Source organism: Schistocerca americana, chromosome 2 (assembly GCF_021461395.2).
Source record: "Schistocerca americana isolate TAMUIC-IGC-003095 chromosome 2, iqSchAmer2.1, whole genome shotgun sequence".
Lineage (NCBI taxonomy): Eukaryota > Metazoa > Arthropoda > Insecta > Orthoptera > Acrididae > Schistocerca > Schistocerca americana.
Genome location: NC_060120.1, coordinates 721,402,643 through 721,414,687, shown reverse-complemented (window position 1 = coordinate 721,414,687; position 12,045 = coordinate 721,402,643). Strand labels below are relative to the sequence as shown.

The 12,045-nt window shown below is 41.4% G+C and overlaps 1 protein-coding gene across 1 annotated transcript in view; it reads right to left on the bottom strand.

Moving 5' to 3' along the window:
• The window catches only part of LOC124594377 (adenylate cyclase type 3), a 686,894-nt gene that overhangs the window by 590,165 nt on the left and 84,684 nt on the right, over positions 1–12,045 (bottom strand). The gene's annotated exons all lie outside the window — the stretch shown is intronic.

Here is a 12,045-nt window from a genome sequence, read left to right as displayed (position 1 = left end):
TAATATTCTTTAGGACTGCCGACAGACGCATCGAATTTGCTTACGAACAAAGCTTCGGACATTAGGTTAACGAATACGTGATGCGGTCGGAATCCTTCGGAACGGTAATTCGCCTTTTCATGCGTTTGAGAGCGTCGACAGATGGTTATATTATCACATGAAGGAATTCATAGAAAATTCCTGTCCCCAAATTCCGACTGTATTACAGAAACAGAAATCTGTACGGGCCACGACGTCGTGTTCACAGTGTGTGTTCTCCGCCGTCCATAGTTTAACAGTGGGTACAGGATAGTTGAGAGCATGGCTACAGGTACCATCGGAGATCTATTAGAACTACTGAGTCACTTCCAACCCGACTAGTTAGTGTGTGGGCATGAGATAGACGCTCGCAGGTTGCCGTGCCGCCAAAGTGTACTTAGGAAAGGACTTATCATAAAAATACTAACATAAGCAATGTCGAAACACTCCAAACTCTGCAGTTATGAGGCACGTACTTTTGGATAATTACTTTCAAAAAACATGATGAACCAGCCACTCTGAAACACATTAAGATCTGTTTCCTAACATTACTTCTAGCAGACTTCATAAAAGACGGAACACAGAAACCCGTGCCGCAATCGTGTCATTGTCATCTAATTTTTTTTATTTACTTGTTTCTTAAGTAAAGAGCTACTGCCTGCTATTATACAGCCGGTCGACATTGTGTGATTTTACATGTTGTATTATACACATTCGGTTTTATTACTAGTACATTCTTGTTGAATATTTTATAAAAGGATACATTTTTAAAAATTATATATATATATATAATTTCTCAATTTGGCCAGCTATGGACCGCATGCAACTTAAGACTTAAGGTGTTTCTTTTTCTTCCGTTCTTCCCAGTACTTCTTCATTTTCTCGCCAACTGCTCGTCTCTGCTCATCTGTCCACACTCTCTTGTGTCGAAGTTTTGGATCATCTTCTTCATAGTTCGCGTTTTATATCAGTAGCCTGAAGTGATTCCTGTCACGTATTATTTCTTCTGTAAAATCTATTTTGTTGGCATCTTTCTTTACTGCTTCTATCCATCCCACAGTTTTTTCAGCTTACTAACGTAATTAAAAATTTTCTTTGTAATCCGTGTTTCTTGGATTCTTTTCAAATGTCCATAAAATTTTAGCCGTCTCTTCCTCATTGTTTCTGTGATATTTTCTGTATTTCTGTATAAGTCTTCATTTCTCCTTTAGATCTACCTATTTTCCTTGTTTTTCTCAGGACCTAGAATTTTTCTTTTTTCTAGTTCTCTTAATTCGCCTTTCTTATTCAGTATTAGGCACTCTGATCCATACGTTGCTTGTGTCCTAATAACTGAATTATAACGTCTAATCTTCGCTTGTGTGGATATTGGTTTCTTATTGTAGTAGTTTTGTGTTAATTTATATGCAAAATTCTAACTTTTTTATTCTTTCTTTATTTGTTATGTTGTCCAGTCCGTTGGATTGGATCCACGCCACCAGGTATTTGAATCTATCAACTTTTTTAATCTTTCCATACTTTGTTTCCATAAATTTTTCTGTATTATGTTTTTGTTCTATATACTCAGTTTTTTCATAGAATACTTTTAGCCCAGTCTTTTCAGCAATCTCGTGTAACAGATCAAGCATAACTGTTGCGACTGTTCGGTTTTCAATTATCAATGCCATATCATCCGCAAAGGCTAAACATTTCACTTCAAATTTGTTTTCCTTGGCCCATGCATATACCTTTTGTGCCTCTGTTGTTTAATGTGTTTTCACATGTTTTTACTATTTCATCTAAAACCAAGTTAAAGAGAATTGGGGACAGTCCGTCTCCTTGTTGAACTCCTGTTTTGATTTTGAATAGTTCAGAAATTTCGCCTTGAAACTTAATTCTTGATGTTGTATCTGCGAGCGTTTGTTCGACAAGTCTTCTGGTGTTTTCGCCTATCCCTGATTCATAAAGTATCTGGAATAGTGTTTGTCTGTCAACTGAGTCGTAGGCCTTCTTGAAGTCTACGAAAGTAATTACTGTATTTTTATTTTGTATAGCTCTCACTCTCAAAACTGTTTTTTTTTTTTTTTTTTTTTTAAATTAAGGAACTGTTCTGCACATGATCTACCTTTTCCAAATCCTGCTTGATAATCTCCTATATTAGGTCCTGCTTGTTCCTCTATTCTATTTAAAAGTGCTTTAGAAAGTATTTTGTATGTCACTGGTAACATGTATATGCCCCTGTAGTTGTTGGTGTCTGTCTTATCTCCTTTTTTATGGAGAGGATGTATCTATGCTTGTTTCCAGTTACTGGGTGTGATTCCTTTTGTCCAAATGTCTTTAATTACTTTGTGAATTTTCTGCCATGCGGATAAGCCCTTTAGTTTCCACATTTCTGCTACTATCCCATCCTCTCCTGGTGCTTTGTTATTCTTCAATGCTTTGATAATTTTTTCTATTTCTTCTACTGTAGGTGGTCCCGATGGTGGATTTTCACGTTGTGTGTCTTGGTATTCTTCATGGTTGTCCCATTTCGTTAACTGACTCTAGCATTGTTTCTTTAATTTCTTCCCAATCATCCATTTTTTCTTGTGTTTAGTATATCTCAGAATTGGTCCTGATTTTGCATGAGAAATTTAGTGTTTACTCTTGGAAATCTTCTTGGTTGGTTTAGGTTTGTTCGGTTGTAAAATTGTCTTCATTTCAGTCAGGTAATGTGTCTGAGTCTATGTTTAGGCCCTTCCTCACTCTGACATCCAAGATTTCCTTGTAGTTGCATTATTGCCACATGGTCCAACTTATATTCACCTTGATTTGGATTGGGTGATACTCACGTTTTTTTCTTTCTTGCAATTTTCCTGAAAAATGTCGACATTAGTTTTAGATTAAATTGTTTACAGAAATCTATGAGTATTTCACCATTTTCGTTGGTTCTTGCATGTGCTGAATAATCTCCAACTACTAATTTAAATTTTATTTCTTTGCCAACTTGTGCATTAAAGTCGCCCACTAAAATTTTTATATGTTCTTTTAGTAATATGGATGTTTCGTGTTCTAGCATTTCCCAAAAATCTTTCACTTTGTCAGCATTTGTTCTGTTATGTTGTTTGATAGGTGCATGTGCATTTATAATAGTGTAACGTTTATTGCCTGACTTGAACGTCAGATATGAAATTCGTTCTGATGGGGAGCTAAAATTAGTTATTGATTCCGTAAGTTGCTGTTTCACCATAAATGCTGTCCCTAATATAGTCGTATTATTGGAATTTTTAATGGTTGGTTTTTCTTTGTAGAGCCTGTATCCACCTGGCTCAAATGCATTTTCATCCAGATACCTTGTTTGTTTATATAATTTTTTTTATTTACGCTTTTATAAAGTTTTCAACAAAAAATGTTCTAGTAATAATACCGAATTTTTATAATACAACATATAAAATGTATGGATGTCCGTCATTTTATGCACTCGCACGTTAATTCGTCCAATAATGTGTTCTCATTCCCCTTATCTGTGATGCTATTACATATGATGAAAAAGCACGTTTCGTGGTGGCGCAGTTTGTTCCTTGTAAACATCTACTGAAGTTATTTTCCGGTCACTTACCCGGAATCCCGTGTGTCCCGGTGCCCTTGCGTTTCAAATATTTGAATGATTTCATGCATCTTCTGCACGATTATTATACAGTTGTAAATACATAGCCTCTAAATGTAAAAAAGTTTTTTTTCAGTGCACGATCGATTTCGGGACTGCCAGTCCCATCTTAAGTGCACTATAAAGTGCACAAATAATCGATGTCAAGGAGCATATCTCTATCACAGTTGTCTGTCATCGCCGACAAGTACACGTGCAAGCCCTCTTGTCCTCAACTCTACAACAAACGACACCATAGTTGCCTGTGGCGGCGATGTCATAATAAAACCTAACTTTGATCTCACATTGATTGCTTGTGCAATTTACGGTGCCTCTGAAGATGAGTCTGGCAGTCCCGAAATCAATCGTGCATTGAAGGAAATAAACATCATTTGTTGCAGTGAGAGGCTATTTATTTACAACTGCGAAATCCTCACACGGTTGTGGTCTCGCCATCCAATACGATGTGAGGCCAAAATTTATTATTAACCCATCAGTAATATATCTACCATTAAGAACTATAATCTCCCGCAAGCGGTGATTAGGTGCAATCTAATAGGCTATCAGTTTTGTTCGTTAGATTATGTTTAACATTGCGTCAGTCGTTGGTGGTGATCTGAACGTTATATTATTCTTGAAGAATCAAGTTTGCGAAGACCGGTAGTAATTCTTTTTGCTGCTATTATCGGTTTCGGCAGATCTTCGCTGTCATCGGTTTGAAGTAAGGGACCCTGGAGCGGTAGACCGAGTCGAAAGTGATTAGCAAAAATCATCTATTACTGTTACAAGATACGATGATGACAGCGTAGATTTGTCGGAACCGGTAATAGTAATAAAAAGAATACTAGGGATCTTGGAAAACTTTATTCTTCAAGAATAATATAGTTTTGTTAGTGTGTGGTAGTCAAATGGTTCAAATGGTTCTGAGCACTATGGGACTTAACATCTTAGGTCATCAGTCCCCTAGAACTTAGAACTAATTAAACCTAACTAACCGAAGGACATCACACACATCCATGCCCGAGGCGGGATTCGAACCTGCGACAGTAGCAGTGTGTGGTAGTCTTTGGACATCATGTTTTATGAATGATAATCTAATGTGTGTGCATGTTACTTGATTATTCTGAACATCTGATGAAGTGAAAATAATTGGCCCCACTTCCGTATGTTTAACAACTATCAGAGAAAAGTTACAGTCGCGTTGTTATCCGTGATTAAACCAACTGCCGCACAGCAAACTTTTTCCTCAATTCTACTCGTACATTTTAATCACCAAAGGCTACGGGATGATGGAGAAAGGTAAATGTATCAATTTCAGGTAGGGAACCTGGGAAAAAACGACCGAGTCGAAAGTTATAAGCGAAAATCGTTCTGATATTACAGACAATGGAATACCTGTTCCGGTACTGTCGATGCTAAGACTGTAGGGTAGACAACCCCGTCGAGCACTTAGGTGCAGAGGTTAAGGCAACAAAGCTGATCCGGTGCAGACGGCGTTCTGTGTACTGACAGGAGCAATCGTGGTGTAGAATGTCTGTACTGCAGTAGACTGCAGCCTGCGTTTGCACCTTAAAGTACTAACGTCGATCAGCCCTAACCAAATGGAGTTGTAACCGATGACGAACTTGAAGACATGATTTTCGTGTATGGGCAAGCAAATGGAGGCAACAGAGAACCGAAAAGCTTATACAAGACCAAATATCCGAGTTTCCAAGACTGTTCCAACGATTAATTCATACAGCACAACGACCGAGGGGGACGACGAATTACTATTTGACTCCCGATTCAGGCGATGTGTTGCTTGCTCGAGTGCATGAGTACTCGATCTGTTGTACGTGAAATGAATGTTTCGCAGAGTACTGTATCGTAAGTAGTACGAGAAATTCAGTTACATCCTACCACCAACGGAAAGTGCACGCTTTGACCCCTGCTCACTTTGGACCTAGTATCGTGCTCAACCAATGGTTTTTGCGGCGCCTTACAGTCAATCCTCAGTTGCTGCGTATGTACTTTCCAGGGATGAAGCCTGTTTCACCTTGATGAAATGCTAAATGTCCGCACTGTCGTGTTTGGTCCGATAAGAATGCGTATACTACTACGGTTGTTTTGCTTTGCCGAACCTCATCGCCTTAGAAGTCCACGTAATTTTCAACATTCTCTTGTAGCACCTTATCTCAAATGCGTTCATTCTCCTTTGGTCCGGTTTTCCCTTTGTCCATTTTTCACTAATATACAATGCTGTTTGAAATCAATGTACTTCTCTGAGCACTTATATCCGCTTTGCCTGTGCTAGTCTGCTTTTCATGTCCTTGCTTCATCCATCATGGATTATTTTGCTCCCAAGCTAGCAAAATTCCTCAACTTCATGCAGATCGTGCACAAATATTTTTCAGACATATACTACTCAGTCACCTGGAACATATCCAATTCCTTATTCGTGAATGGATGTGTTTCGAACACGATGAAGCCACAACTCCTCACTCCTCCCCCCCCCCCCCCCCTCCCCCACCTTTCACCGTCACCCAGCACTTTTAGGCAGAGATATTTCATGCCCAGAACATTCACGTGATCTCACCCCACTCGGTTCCTTCCTGTGAGCCCATGTGAGAAGTCTTGTGTATGAGATGCATGTTGATACTGAAGGGGATGTCCTGGAAAGAATTATTTCTGTCTGCGACAGTGTCCAAACGATATCGAGGATATTAGAACGGGTACGACGGAACTCTGCGCGACGATGCCATGGTTGCATTTACGGTTCAGGACGCCATTTTGAACAGCTGTTGTAAATGTAGCAGCTTGTGAAACATGTGCAGCTAAATAGAATTCGTTACTATTGCACAATAGACTTAGCATTTTCGGTCTCTTTCTGGGATCAACTTATGTCTGCCGTTACTAGACCATCACAGGGGACATTATCTGAGGATATTGTGGAGTATTCAGCGGAAATCCTGAACGTCATGATCACGGGTCGGAAGTTGGGGCCCCTTAGTTTGAGGATGCACGAGGCTAACGCGGAAATTGAATAGATTTTAGCTAATACTTTTTGACTCGGTCTTTTCCGGACTGGGGTCCTTTATCTCAAATTGATACATTTATCCTTCCCCATCATCATCGCAGAATCAAGCTGAATATTCTCTTTCTTATGTAACAGACGCACCTCAGAAATCGAGTGCCATATCAGAAGCGCTCCTATAGAACAGAATGATGCCACAAGTACATCTACGTCTACATCTAAATGATTACTCTGCAATTCACAGTTAAGTGCCTGGAAGACGAGTCAGTGAACCACCTTCTAGCTATTTCTCTACCGTTCCACTCTCAAACAGCACGCGGAAAAAAGAACACTTTAATTTTTCTGTGCAAGCTACGATTTATTTTATTATGAGGATCATGGGGGCACCAACAAAATATTTTCATACTCTGAAGAGGAAGGTGTGATGGAAATTTGATGAGAAGATTCTGCCGAAACGAAAAAATGCCTTTGTTTCAATGATTGCCCATTTCCGTGGGTAATGCTAAGTACTACTTCTGTTTTACTCGATGACTCCTCGTCAGTTACTATACGACCGTTCTGACAGCAGATCATGAATTCAATTGCGCAACTAAGACGATAGTCCATAGGCACCGTAATTTGATTAGAAGTCTCTTGTGAGGGAAGGTGTCCAAAGCCTTCTGGGAATCTAAAAAGATGGAATCAATTTTACAGCTCCTGTCAATAGTACTAATTACTTCTTGAAAATAAAGAGCTAGTTGTGTCTGAATCCGTGTTGGCTGTTTGTCAATAAATCGTTTTCTTCGAGATAACTCATAATGTTCAAACACCGTATATGTTCTAAATTCTTGCTTCAAATCGACGTGAGCGATACGGGACTGTAATTCAGCGGATTACTCGTATTTCCTTTCTTGGGTATTGGTGTGACTTGTGTAACTTTCCAGTCGTTAGTTACGGATATTTCGACGAGCCAGTGGTTGTATGTGGTTGGCAAGTATGGGGCTGTTGTATCGGCATACTCTGAGAAGAACCTGGTTGGTATATTGTCAGGACCGGATGCCCTGCCCTTATTGATTTAAGCGGCTATGCTACAATAACTACTTCTAAGTCACTTATGTTGGCAGTTGTTCTTGCTTGGAATTAGAGAATATTTACATCATCGTCTTTTGTGGAGGAATTTAGGAAAACCGTATTTAGTAACTCTGTTTTAGTGGAACTGTCATCCGTAACAGCACAATTGGTGTCGTGCAGTCAAGGTATTCACTGTGACTTCCCGCTGTCGTCCGCTGCATACGACCAGAATCTCTTTGGATTTTCTTTCAGATTTCGAGACAGTGTTTCGTTGTGGAAAGTATTAAAAGCATCTCGCATTAAAATTCGTGCTACATTTCGAACTTCTGTACAACGTCGCCAATCCTGAGGGTTTTGGGTTATTTCAAATTTCGCATAATTTTTTCGTTGCTTGTGTAACAGTATTCGAACGTGTTTTGTGTCTCATGGGAGATCAATGCAGTCTCTTACTAATTGATTGGTATATGTCTCTCAATCATATTTCTTTGAATTTAAACCACATATGGTCTGAGATTGGAAGGAGTGGAGACTGTCTCTTAGGAAGATCTCCAGAGAATTTTTATCTCCTTTTTTTAAATACATGTATTTTGTGTTTATTTTTGATGGGTTTGGCTGTTACGGTATTCAGTGTCACTACAACAACCTTGTATTAACTGCCCCTGTATCTGCCATGACTCTCCCTGCCTGGTCAGTATGTTTTCACAACCATTTACATTTAGATGGACTACTGAACTAATTGTTCAAAATAATTTTCTGATAACATATCCAGAACAATTTAGGGCGACATGTTATGCGTACCTCCGGCTTTAAATATGTATTTTCGCCAACATATCGAGAGTGGATTGAAGTCGCTGCCAACTGCAAGGGGGGGGGGGTTCAGCAATATTGAAATCAATTTTACATTATTTCAGCATTAAATCTGGAACACCTGTATTTTTATGACCTCGAAGTATCTACCTTAAAGGTAGAGGTGGGTATTCGAGTCATAATTCAATGCAGAATCAGGGTCTCTTCAGTCCAGTATCGTGAGCTGATAATGGGACAGGTAGGGTTCCGGTTGGGAATGTTTGGAAGGAAATTTCTGGCTCTGACATTTCCTTTGTAGTCAAAGGAAGTGATCTGTCAGCTTTTCTCCGCGCGATTGACTGAGTGTGCTTCCAAGTGTTCTGCCGCATTGTTCTTTCCATATATTTCGAAGACCGTCGCGGGTCGCCGCACCTGAAGAAGACAGCCGTGTCGTTCTTTCAGTTATTGTGCGTGAAGTGGAAATAACAACACAGAACATCTGGAAACACATTATTAACCAAGGGAAGCCTCCCGCAAAGCTTGGTCATGATGCGGTGCGGGGCATGAGGGGGGGGGGGGAGGGGAGAAAGGGAGGCCACGTGACGACTGTCAAAGTAATTACGGGATAATAAGTTCCAGACAAAAATTGGAAAGCCCAATGCCTAACGTATCTATTTATACGAACACAGTAAAGTCAATATCTTCGTATGTCGATTGTAGGCGATGCCGTTGTCGGTGACTGCGGTTAATGCAACTGTATGGAAACATCGATATTGTTACTTTTTTGCAGAAAAAAGGTTATTATACAGGTTATGCACAATACAAAGAATACCTGATTTCAGATCAGCGTTACACTAGTATTTTTCGATAAGAAAATCACTCTAGATGCATAGTAAAAGCTACTTGTGCACTATACACCATCGACTGGAGAAGATTCGGGAATAATTGAGAGTGAACAGTTTTTAGGTGGCGATAGGCAGTAGACCTTGCCAAAGAATTCGTCTCTTATTTAGCTGGCGATGTCTCAGATGACTGGAGCCGATGAAACCATTACCGTGCGATGTTCTACGGAGAGCGTCGCCACCAAGGCGCTCCCAACACCCATCCACTTGTCACTTTTTTAAATATTTTTGCTTAATGTAGTGACATCTTTCCATTATTTGTAATATCTTATCGTAATTTTCTCGGTACTTGTCGTCGATCTTTTTCTTTAATTCAGTGGCATCGTTACAGGTTAGTCATAATTTTGTGTTACCGTAAGTTTCTTGTTACCTTTGCTCGGTTCCTATTTTGTGATGTTCGTATTCAATATTGACTGAACAATCGTCGTTGGGGGTAGCGGTTGCATTATATTTGCCACTGTATACGATGTAATCCATGTCGCTAAAATGTTTTTGGCGCGTGGCTGTCGGAGCTTCTCGCGATAAATGACTTTTTTCACGTAGTTATTATCTGGGTTTGTTCGATCTACACTGACGGGTCAAAAGACTGTCACCACTGCACACTGTGAAATTGAAGACCTCCTGGTGGCTAACGTGCACGTGACCGGTGTGGAAAATACACTGAGGTAACGAAAGTCATGAGATACTAATATCGAGCTGGATCTCCTTTTGCCCTATGAAGAGTACCATCTCGGCGTGGCATGGACTCAACAACTCGTTGGAAGTCCTCTGCAGAGATACTGAGCCTTGCTGCCTTTGTAGCCGTCCATAATCGCGACTTGCAAAAGTGTTGCCGGTGCAGGATTTTGTGCACGAACTGACCTCGCGATTATTTTCGATGGAATTTACGTAGAACGATCTGGATGGCGCAATCATTCGCTCAAATTGTCCAGAATGTTCTTCACCCCAGTCACGAACAACTGAGGTCCGGTTACATCGTTGTTTCGGAACATGAATTCCATAAATGCCTACAGATGTTCTCCAGGTAGCCGACCATAACCATTTTCAGTCAGTGATCGCTTCAGTTGGACAGGAGGATCCAGTCTATTCCAAGTAAACACAGGCCACACGATTATGGAGCCACCATCAGCTTGCACAGCGCTTTGCTTACAACTTGGGTCCACGGCTTCGTGCAGTCTGCGCCACACTCGAACCCTTATCAACTGAAACCGGGACTCACCTGACGGGGCCACGACTTCCCAGTCGTCTGGGCGCCAGCTGATACGGTCACGAGTCCAGGAGAGACGCTGCAGGCGAAGTCGTGCCATTAAGTAATGGCACTCGCATCGGTCGTCTACTGCCATTGCCAATTACCACCTAACTGCAGCGTACTTTCCCAACTCATACTTTTGTCGTGCGTCTCACATTGATTTCTGTGCTTATTAGGCTCACTGTTGCTTGTGTGGTGTCACCGCCAGACACCACACTTGCTAGGTGGTAGCCTTTAAATCGGCCGCGGTCCGGTAGTATATGTCGGACCCGCGTGTCGCCACTATGAGTGATTGCAGACCGAGCGCCGCCACACGGCAGGTCTAGAGAGACTTCCTAGCACTCGCTCCAGTTGTACAGCCGACTTTGCTAGCGATGGTTCACTGACAAATTACGTTCTCATTTGCCGAGACGATAGTTAACATAGCCTTCAGCTACGTCATTTGCTACGACCTAGCAAGGCGCCATTATCATTTGCTATCTATCTTGTGATGCATGTACCGTCAGACCGATGTTCACCAATTATGGATTAAAGTTAAGTATTCCAGAAGCTACGTACTATTTTTGCTAGTCTCAAGACATTGTCCTGTTCCAGACCTCACGCCAGCCTGCGTGAGCTTAACGCGTGCCCTTCGGCCTCCCGTCCTAGTGGATTGGCTGTCTTGCCAGTCCACAAAAGCTTGTCTGTTAGTACTGACAATTCTACGCAAACGCTGCTGCCCTCAGCCGTTAATTTAGGCCGTCGGCCACTGTGTTGTCTGTGGTAATCCCTGGGATTTCGTATTTTCGGCACACTCTTGACACTGCGGCTCTCGGAATGTTGAATTCCCTAATGATTTCCGAAATGGAACGTCCGATGCGTCTAACTCCAGCTACCATTCCGCGTTCGAAGTCTGTTAATTCTCTTTGTTCGTGCGTCCGTAGTCACGTCGGTAACCTTCTCATAAGAATCTCCTGAGTAGAAATGAGACCTCTGTCAATGAAGTGCCCATTTATACCTTGTGCACTTGATACTACTGCCATCGGTATATGCGCATATGGTTCAAATGGTTCAAATGGCTCTGAGCACTATGCGACTTAACTTCTGAGGACATCAGTCACCTAGAACTTAGAACTAATTAAACCCAACTAACCTAAGGACATCACACAGATCCATGTCCGAGGCAGGATTCGAACCTGCGACCGTAGCGGTCGCTCGGCTCCAGACTCTAGTGCCTAGAACCGCACGGCCACTCCGGCCGACCTATGCGCATATGGCTATCTCACGACTTTTCTCACACAGTGTATGGAAGCGGAACAGAGACGAACGTGGAATCATTCTAATGACGATGTGGGTTTCAAATGGAAAAATCCGCTTATAAAGAGCTGGAAGCCCACTGACGACCAGCGCCTGGGAACGAGCACCTAGGAAGCGGCGAAGTTAG